The sequence below is a fragment of the Ictidomys tridecemlineatus genome, chromosome 13 (assembly GCF_052094955.1).
Source record: "Ictidomys tridecemlineatus isolate mIctTri1 chromosome 13, mIctTri1.hap1, whole genome shotgun sequence".
In the NCBI taxonomy this organism is placed as follows: Eukaryota; Metazoa; Chordata; class Mammalia; order Rodentia; family Sciuridae; genus Ictidomys; species Ictidomys tridecemlineatus.
The window spans coordinates 38,514,150-38,525,300 of NC_135489.1; the positions used below are offsets into that span (position 1 = coordinate 38,514,150).

At 39.6% G+C, this 11,151-nt stretch overlaps 1 pseudogene; it reads left to right on the plus strand.

Annotated features, from left to right (window-relative positions):
• The first annotated feature begins 8,386 nt into the window (after positions 1–8,386).
• LOC101957473 (small ribosomal subunit protein eS10 pseudogene) lies at positions 8,387–8,914 on the plus strand (annotated as a pseudogene).
• Positions 8,915–11,151: the final 2,237 nt, after the last annotated feature.

An 11,151-nucleotide genomic window follows, 5' to 3' on the forward strand; every position in this document is an offset into this window, starting at 1 on the left:
GAATAAAAGATGAGTTCAAGTTTTGGAGCTGAGCATGTAGAACAAAAGAGTTGATATTAACTACAATTGGAAAAATTGAAAGATGACCAAGCTTACATGGGGTGAGAGGAGATCAGGAGTTCAATTTAGACTAAATTTGGTTTATCACTTTGACACCATTAGAGATGACAGTTAGATCTATGATGTTTAGGAATTAGTATAGGCTGGGGGTTAGTATAAGTACAGATTTGGGAGTAACAATGTGGAAAGAGTATTAATATCATGAGATCAAGTGAGATCACTAAGGTGAAAATAGGCAAGAGAAGAGGTACCAGGACCGGTCCAGAAGGCCTTATCCACGAAAAGCTTAAAAATAAGAGGAATAAGCAAAACTCAAAGATACACGGAGGAACAAGCCAAAGAAACCAAGAGGACGTGAGTAGAGAGTTAAGTAAGAGAAGAACTGGGAACACAGAGCCACCAAAAGCAAATAATAAAAGAGAGAGGAGATGATCAAGTGGATCAGGTGCTGCAGATAAGTCATGATAAGAGAACTGAGAGCTAATTGTTGGAGTTATAAAATGGAGGTCTTTGGCCACCTTATTAAGGACAATTGTGGCAGACTAGAAGCAATACCAGAATGAGTTCAGATGAGAATGAAATAGAGAAATGAGAGCCAATGAGTATAAACTCCATTGAGCTGCAAAAGGAAGAAAAAAAAATAAGTTATGAACTAGAAGGCAAAATGGTGAGAGAGTTTTGCTTGTATTTGATTGGGACAAATAATAGTATGTCTGTATGTTGATAGAAATGATCTTGGCGAGAAAGGGGGACAGTGTTTTTTTAAGATGCTGGGAATAGAACCCAAAAGAACCGCACATGCGAAGCAAGCAGGCCCACTACTGAGCTACATCCCAGTCCTTTGGTTTTAGACAGGGTCTCATCAAGTGATCTTTCATCCATCCAAGTGACCTGGAATTATAGGTGGGTGCCACCAGACCCAGCTAAGAGAGAAAATTTTATGATGGACAAAAAGAGAGGACAAGTGCTGAAGCAAGACTCATTAGCAGGTGAGAGAGGATGACCTGTAGCACACAGGTGGAGGGACTGCACCCTGAGAAAAGTGACTTTTTGTTCACAATAGGCCAAGTCCTTGAGGTCAGGAGACTGAGCATCCAAGGCAAATAAGTAGAGGATGAGTAAAGAGGTTGAGAGTTCTCTTCCTACCAGTTCTGTTCTCTCACTTCTATACAAATGGGCTAAAGGTATCATAAGAGTAGATTTGTTCAGAGAACTGAATAAGTTAATACATGTAAACAACTAGGAGAGGTGTAACATTATGACATAAAGACTGGGTGATCTAACCTCTTCTCCTGGTTGCACTGACCTCCTATCCTGAAACTTCAAATCCAAAATCCAGTTCCTGCTTGTTAGCTCTCAAAAACAACAGGTCTACAACTCAACTCCTTTGTTCCTCTCAGGGCAGATCTCGTCCCAGCAAACTTCTCTGGGTTACTACCTCCTCCATCTACCTGGCATATCAACAGGAAGCTTTCGGTTTTTCTGGAGCCCCTCTCCCTCCCTCATACTCACATGAAGCTGTACCACATTTGGCTCATCTTTCCTCTACAACATTTGGAAAGCCCTTGCCTCTACTCTACCCATCCTCCCTACCACTCTAGCCTTTGAGACTCAGCATCTTTCCCTTCTGGACTTCGGCCTCCTCATTTACCTGCTCTGCCAGCTCGGCCTCCTCTTAAGCACATGAATCATCCTGTCCATATTGCAAAATTCTGTGCCACTTTTGGAGGTAAACCATTCACTGGTGTCCTAGAACATGCAAGATTAAGTTCAACCTATGCTTCAAGGCACTTGAGGTCTTCCCACTGTGTTTAGCTAGATCTCTGCCCCCTTCCAGCCTTGTACTCCATATGCCAATCATACCAAGCATTTACAGTTTCCCCGCACAACCTCTCTCCAAAACAACATCTCCTGGCTATTTAATACCTCCATCCTGATGCCAGGGGCCATCCATGAAATGTGTGTGGATTAAAAATGACCTGGAAGCCATTTGGCAGGAAAGTCTGGTGTCTGGGAACTCCCAGCAACAATCCTGCTGGTTTGAAACTGCCCAAGACATGTGACTTCCTACCTAGCTCTGTCTTAAGTTCAGCCCAGCACTGGAGATGGGGTGACCCACTGGAACAACATCGCCTCTAGGAGATGGGTGTGGCTTGCCAAGATGCCAATCAACTTGTTTACCGCAAGACCCCTGCCATACCGAGAAGCAAGACTCCTCCTGCTGAAACCTTATCCCTGCCTTTGATATCTTCCCTCTTAAATAACCAGGAGCCATTTGTAGTTGTTTAGTTCCAGCACCTATGTGGACTGGAGGACCTAGCAGAAGCTCCTCTTTGATCTGATTTCGGGCTCTGGCTCTTATTTCTTTACTAATTATTTCAGATTTTCTTTTTCTCAGGTGGCTCACACCTTCTGAGCAGGAAACTACCCTGGTGGGGTGCTGGCTGCCCCTGCTGTATGCTAAGGCCTTCAACTCTTGGCTTAGGCGACAGGGAACTCTCCTTGAATTTCGGCTTGAGCCAAGTGTCTTTACTTAAGGTTCTCACAGTATCATGTTCAACCATCCAGCATGTAACAAGTGCTTAACAATTTTGTTGACATTATATTAGATGAACTACATTCAATTAATTAAACTACATTAGATGACATATTAAAGTCCTTGCTTGTATTATACTATAGCAGGCGCTTTCTTTCTAGTAACAGTTTTACTAAGATATAATTTATATACCATGTAATTCACCCTTTTCAAGTGTGCCATGTACAATGACTTTTACTGTATTCAGAGTTGTGTAACCATCACCACAACTCAATTTTAGAATATTTCATTATCCTCCAAATGGATGGAACTGGAGAACTATGGAACTATGCTATACGGCTGTCTCTCTGCCGTTCCAAACAACCTCCCGGGCCTATGCAATCCAAATCTACTGCCTGTCTCTGTGGATATGCCTACTGTGGACTTTTCATTATCAAAGGAATCACATAACTTATGGTCTTCTGCATCCCATTTATTTCAAATAACAATGTTTTCAGGGTCTGCCCATGTTGTAACATATATCAGTACTTCATTTCTTTTTATTGCCAGATAATATTCCATTGAAAAGATGTGCCACATTGTATTTATCTACTCTTCAGTTGATGGACAGTTGAGCTGTTTCCAATTTGGAGCTATTATACATAATGCTGCTATGAATAATTTTGTGCAAGTTTTTACATGGATATATGTTTTCATTTCTCTTGGGTATATACTTAGGAATAGAATTGCTGAGTCATATGATAACTCTACGATTAGCCTTTTGAGGAATTTATTGCACATTGCATATGATAGCACATATAAAGGATTATTCAAGTGAACCTGTATTGTGTATTTGGAGTATGTCAGAGGAGTTTTTTGTTTGTGTGTGTTTGCTTGTTTAGTTTGTTTGCTCCTTTCTTCCAGTGCTGGGGTTCAAACCCAGGGCCTCATTCATGCTAGGCAAGCTCTCTGCCATTGAACTACATCCCCAGACCTACCCAAGTGAAACTGTGAATACCATTTGTCATTACAGAAGATTTATGCCTTAATTGGCTGGATATTGTGAGTGAATGAACTTTCGATTCAGGTTAGCCAGCTCTTTGAAGGACCATTGTGCATAGCAAACTATGGCCAAGCTGACCACATAGAGCTCCTTTCAAAAGCAAGACTGCCACTGGCACTTTAGGTGGCATTTGAAATGCCACTTCTAAATATAATCATCTTCCTTTTCATCCTCTATTATTACTTACTCCCTGACTACATCTCGATTAAAAAATAGTGTATCTAAAATATGTCTTTTTGTAGTACATATACACAATAGAATATTACTCAGCCATAAAGAAGAATGAAATTATGGCATTTGCTGGTAAATGGATGGAACTAGAGACTATCATAAAGTGAAATAAGTCAGTCCCCACCCAAAAAAAGGCTGAATGTTCTGATCTGTGGATGATGACTCACAATAGGTAGGGGTGGAGAGGTGGAGAAGTGGGAGATTCACAGGATTGAACAAGGGGAATGGAGAGAAGGGGGGGAGGGTGGGAATGGGAAAGACAGTAGAATGAATTGGTCATAACTTTTCTATGTTAATATATGAATACATGACCAGTGTAACTCCACATCACGTACAACCACAAGAATGGGAAGTTATACTCCATTTATGTATGATAGGTCAAAATATAGTCTACTGTCATGTATAACTAAAAAAATAAAACAAAAAAATAAGAATTTCTATTCTTAATTTAAAAAAATATGACTTTTTTTTGCAATGCTGGGTATCAAACCCAAAATTGCTATCATATGCAATGTGATATTGTATCATATGACATGGGTTTGATATGATATGGGTTTGAATGGTATGGTATCATTCCATCCTCAAGGAACTTATAACTTAGTAGAAAAAGATAATATATCCATGGATATATATCCAACATGGTATGGAATGATACCATACCCTGTGCCTTATATCCACATGCTAGGCAAGCACATGACTTTCAAATTTATTTTGTCATCCAATTTTAAGTATGCAATAAATCTATTGGCTATAATATATTTGAACATTTATATGTGCGTGGTAGCAACAGATTTTATTTTTATGATGTTTGGGGGATAATTTTAAAACAAAATACTAAGACCTAATCATACCCAGACCAATATATCCTGCATTATTTCAAAGTGATCCTCCACTAGGCCATTACCCTGATCGAAGATTCGGTGACTCAGGGGTTTGATTTTGGCTTCCAGGACTCTTTGATTTTGGCTTCCAGGAACTATCAGCCCCACCACACCCTCCATGAACTTATTATCCTGTCCACTCATTTTACTCACCCTCTCCTGAACACACCTTCCTGACTCTCTCTCATGGTCCTCTGAACTGAGACTATTTCTCCATCCTGCTGTTATCTAGCACGTTTCACCTTCCAAAGTCCAGGTCAATGCCAATCCCCTCTGTGAAGGCTTCCTCCCTCTTCTGAGGATCCAAAGCATTTATTTTTACCATATGTTGTTGGATATATATCCATGGACATATTATCTTTTTCTACTAAGTTATAAGTTCCTTGAGGATGGAATGATACCATACCCTGTGCCTTATATCCATAGATTTTAGCCTGACGCTGGACTGAGGAAAAATAATTTTACTAACGTATGATTTTGATTTGTTAGATACTTAACAAAAGCTGTTTTAAGTAGTAGGCATTTGGTAACATTTCCTTTCAATTATTACTTCAGTGAGTCCCTACATTCACTCGAGTGTCATTTATGAACTCCTTTTTAAGGAGGGAGTGATGGTAGCTTTTGTACTTTTTATTGGGTAGGTTGAGTTTATAATAAATTTTTATTGAGATAGCTGTGTTAGCCCTTAAAAAGTTTGCCTTCTAGTAATCTAAACTTTCATGATCATCTTATAAAAACTGACGTTCAGATCACTAGAAGGACAAGTGGGTCTGGCAAAAATCTGGATTAAAATTGAGAAAAGGAGCCTGAATTTCATGAATCCCTGGATACAGCATGTTTTCTCTGAGCAGTGGGTATTTCTCATCCCCTCTGCCCCACTATGACCCTCTACACTATATTGAATTTTCACTCTGCTACAATCTTCACACCTTCCATTTTCCAGCCACTATTTCGTATTTCCATTCAGTTCAGTTCAGCAAACTTACATTGAACACCTATTTATGTGTGAGGGATGATGGAAAGTAATGGTTCACTGATTTATCAATAAATATCATAGATTATTATAACAAAATATATGTAATATATAACATACGAAAAACAGATAAATTTACATATGCATGGCTTAAATTTAGCGTGCTTGAGGCCCTGAGTTTGAACCCCTGCCCTAGAAGAAAGGAGCAAACAAACCAAACAAGCAAATAAACAAAAAGTGGTTTTATAAGCAGAGTAGCCATTTATAACAGGGTGAGGTTCTAAAGTAAATAGATTAGATGAAATCCAAATAAAAGTAAAATTACCCTTGGGAATTCCTGAACTGTCCTATAAGAGCATACCGGAAGAGGTTCAAAGGAAGTGAAACCTCAAGATGAAACAGCCAACTCCTGCTTATGATGGCAGATTCACTTTGAGGCTGACACTTCTTAAGAGCAAGATTAGTTAATTGTGTGTCTGAAAAGACTTTTGTGTGTTTTTGCCTGTCCTTTTTTTTAGGGGAAAACAAAATTCATAAAGATATGTGCAGCAAGTACTATAAATCAGACTTTTTCTCCCTTTTCCAATTTCATTTCCCCAGTATACCTATTTAGTTGTTGGGTCTTTGAGTGTTCTCTCCATAATGTCATAGTTCTAAGCTGCCACCTTGTGGCTCTTAGATGTATGTGTTTTAACCAGGCTCTAGTGACTGTTGCCTAGCTACACTTGTCATTTGATGCCATTCCTTTCGCTTTTTGCATTTTCTTCACTACCACTAACTCCAAATATTCCCTGGCTTTAAGGAACAATGTGTCACAGAATCATGAAAGTGGGTTGCAATACATTACATCCTTCAGGACAACAAGTGACCCAGGAGCGGGGTTAGACATTGCTTTGGAGTCTAGATGCAATTTGCTTCCAAATTATTTTGCAATTTTTTCTTTTTATACTGGGGATTAAACCCAGGGGTGTTTAACCACTGAGCCACATCCCCAGGTCCTATTTTGTATTTTACTTAGAGACAGGGTCTCATTGAGTTGTTAAGTGCCTCACTAAATTGCTGAGGCTTGCTTTGAATTTGAGATCCTCCTGCCTCAGCCTCCCAAGTTGCTGGGATTACACGTGTGTACCATCATGCCCAGCTTACCTTGTTATTTTTAATGCCCTGGTATTTCATAGCAATTGCTGATGCCTTCCACATGCATTTATTGAGCACCTTTCAGTCAATGCTATCAGGATCTCCTGGCTTCATGAGAATTACTATAACACAGGTGGATTTTATACATTAAGAGCCTCCATTCTAGAGGCTCTGCCATCATTCCACCATGCTCACACCACCTACCTCCAGTTACCACTCAGTTAATCCCATCAGGGACTAATGTACTGATTAAGTTAAGGCTATAACCCAGTCATTTCTCTTCCAAACCTTTACATTGTCTCACATGTGAGCTTTGGGGGGGACACCATGTCTGAACCATAATACCAACAAATAGAATGAAAAAAAGGTTCAACATCATTAGCAATTAGGGAAACAAAAATAAAATCTAAACAGATTTCATCTCACTCCACTTAGAATGGCAGTCATTAAGAATACAAATAATAATAAATGCTGGAGAGGTTGTTTAGAAAAAGATCACTTTTATATTGTTGGTGGAATCGTATATTAGTACACTATGGAAATTCCTCAAAAACCTAGAAATAGAACCATCATATGAGTCAGCTATACTACTCCTGGTTATTTATCCTGAAGAATTAAAGTCATTGTACTATAATGCTACATGCATAACCAAGTAGATAGCAGCACAATTCACAATAGCCAAAATATGGAACCTGTCTAGGTGTCCATCAATAGATGAATGGATAAAAAAATGTTGCATATATACACCATGAAGTTCTATTCATCCTCAAAGAAGAATGAAATTATGTCATTTGCAGGAAAATGAATGGAATTTCAGAACATATGTTAAGCGAAATAAGCCAAACTGAGGAAGTCAAGGGCCATATGTTTTTTCTAATATGTGGGAACTAAAGAAAAAAATTAATTAAATAAAGGTATTGTGTCCATCTACAACTAAAAAAAAAAAAAATTTAAATCACAATGGGATAGCATTTCCTCCTAGTCAAATGGCTACCATCAAATACTGCTGAGGATACACAGAAAGGGAAACTCTCATCCACTGTTGGTAGAAATCAAATCAGTATAGCCATTATTTATTGTGGCTGTATCCTCATGGAGCTTACATGGACACTGACAAGGAGCTACTTATATATGTAATTATGAATGGAGTAAGTGCTAGGAAGCAGGAAATGGTGCTCTGGGAGGGTACAGCAGGACTAGAACAGAACTTGACCAGCAGAACTGCTTTGAACAAGTAAGTTAAGAACTGAGATTTCAGATGAACTGATTATAGCCAGATGGGAAGGCAGTGAAGGTGTTCTACATGGAGAAAACAGCATGTGTGAGGCCCCTCTGCTGGGAAAGGGGATGGCAAAACTACAGAAACAGAACTTATGACTAATAGTGCCATGGACTCCAGTAAGAAAGTGAAGAAAAATTGGGAAGTTGGAAAGGTTAAGCAAAAAGCAGATCCTAATTTTGTAGGACAAGTTAAGGACTTTCCTTTTGCCTTTCCAGTCTTGGCCTTGGAACCTGAAGCCTCCAGAATGTTGATGCCTAAGAAGAATCTGATTGCCATTTATGAACTCCTTTTTAAGGAGAAAATAATGGTAGCCAAGAATATTCACATGGCCAAGCACCCAGAGCAGGCAGATAAGAATGTGCCCAACCTTCACGTCATGAAGGCCATACAGTTTTTCAAGTCTCAAGGCTATGTGAAGGAAGTTTGCCCAGAGACTTTCTACCTTACCAACGAGGGCATCCAGTAAAAATATCTCCATGATTACCTTCATCTGCTACCTGAGATTGTGCCTGCACTCTGCGCCTTAACTGATAAGAAACTAGCAGGCCTCAGCCCAAAGGTCTGGAGGGTGAGCATCCTGCAAGACCCACAAGAGGGGAAGCCAACAGAGACACCTACAGACAGAATGCTGTGCCCCCTGGTGCTGATAAGAAAGCAGAGGCTGTGGCTGGGTTGGCAACCAAATTCCAGTTTAGAGGAAGATTTGGTCATCTATGTGGTCAGCCACATTAGTGAAGTTGGAGGGCATTATTTTGTTTTGAATAAACTTGTATTGAGAAAAAAATTTTAAAAAGAACTTTCCTTTTCTCCCAAGAATAATGGAAGTCGATGGGTGCTTTTGGCCAGAAGAACAATAAGAAATTTGAGGACATATACTTAGGGAGTAAACATAGACTTAGGAAGAATGACAGCAATCCAAAAATAGGGATGATATTTTGGGGGTGGAAGAATGAAAGTAAATAGTAAGAAACACAAAAAGATTTAAGATATAGGAGGTAAAGTCAACAGAACTTGTTAATGAATTGCATGTGTGATGTAAGGAAAAAGAATGTGCCAAGTACGACTCCCAGACTTTGGCTTAAGAAAGTGCTGGAAGGCATGACGATTCCTGAGTTTTACAACATGAAGTGAGGAGAAGATAAATTTGGTCTCAGCCATGATGAATTTAAGATGCCTGTGAGATAATCAGAGACGCTGAATAAAGAGTTCCTGGACATACATGTCTGGTACTCCAAGGAGAGATTCAGGTTAGAATCTAAGATTGGTTCATATGAAGATGGTACCTGAGCAAGTAATTTTTTTCTCTTCAGTACTGGGGATTGAACCCAAGTGCACTCTACCACTGAGCCACACTCCTGGTCCTTTTTATTTTGAGACATAGTCTCGCTAAAGCTAGCCTAGCACCTGCCAACCTCCTGCCTCAGCCCCCAGAGTTCCTGGGATTACAGGAGTGCACTATCATGCCCTTCTTAAAGATGCTACTTGACACTTGTATGAATATGCTCACTGATGGATCTGAGGAATGATAGGACTGAGCCTGAAAGATCTCTTGACTCTTAAATGCCTGATCCTAGAAGATGAGCCAGCAAAGAAAGAATAGAGAAATCTGAGAACCGGGAAAGAAGGATGTCACATATGCCAACAGAAATCAGTACCTGGACCCAATAAAGTGAAACAAGTACTATGAGAACTCGATCTAGAAAATAAAGGGATTTTCAGCATTAAGTTTCTCAGGATACATACCTTGGCTTTCATCTTTCCTAAGAAATATACTGTAAGATTTAACTAGAAAGAGTGGCCCAAACATTGTTAATTGGAAATTGAAGCTCAAGGTATACGAATTAAAATAAACAGCTGTTTCAGATGATTCCTATCTATAGCTCCAGGTAAGTTGCATTCTAGGGATGAAAATGAAAACATCACAATTATAATAATAATAGCTGTTTGTTGAAAACCTTTCACTGAAAATCTTTATGTCCAACCTGTAGGCAGCATGAAATGAACAAAAGGGATATCTGTCTTCCAAGGATGTCTGTCTGCTAAGATTTGCCTAAACCAAGCCACACCCTGGCACACTGGCTTCATGTCTCCTTTTCCTGCTCTGTGTCTGCTTCTGTTGACCTGCATCCCTATCCCCAAAACCAGTTCACTGTAGTTTCTCTCTTCCCTTTTGACTCAGTGCATTTGAACTGGGCACATATGAACCAGTCTCTGGCTTCACCTCCCGAAGTCTTCTGGACCAGAGCTCACAATCTACAGACCAGGAGACCCAGGCCTGCCACATTCCCAAGGTGGGTTGAATATCAATTTCCTTCCTTCCTTCCCTCCTTCCTTCCTTCCATCCTTTTTCTCTTTTTTTGGTACTGAAGATTGAACTCAGGGGCACTCAACCACGGAACCGAAACCCCAGCCCTGTTTTGTATTTTAACTAGAGATAGCCTCTCAATTAAGTCGCTTAGGGCCTCACTAAATTGCTGAGGCTGACTTTGAACTCATGATCCTCCTGTCTCATCCTCCTAAGCCACTGGGGTTACAGGTGTGCCCACCACACCTGGCTAAATATCAATTCTTGATTATGATGGTAATCACTTCCAAATTAGATGTGCAACATTATCAAAGCACATCAGCAAATAATACTTGAGCAATGATGAAGGCAGACACAGAGAGAAATAAATGTTCCATCAAGAAGCCCCAGGTTTAGAATAATGTAGACACAAACTATGTTGATTTCATCTTAACATGTCCAACATGGGATTAAGTGATGTGATGCCTCAAAGGCAATTCTAAACTGTTTTAAAATAAATATATCCTTTCCTGTATTACAATTTTTACAAACCTCAAATTAATTTGCCTCCTCATCATTTTAGGACACATCACATAATAATCACCATGGTATTTATCAGGAATTTGCAAGAAAGAAGACTTACAATCTTCACTTTGATGTAGACATGTTTGCACTGAGGAGTCTCACTCATGACATCACAGGTCTTCAGTAAGCACTAGCCACTC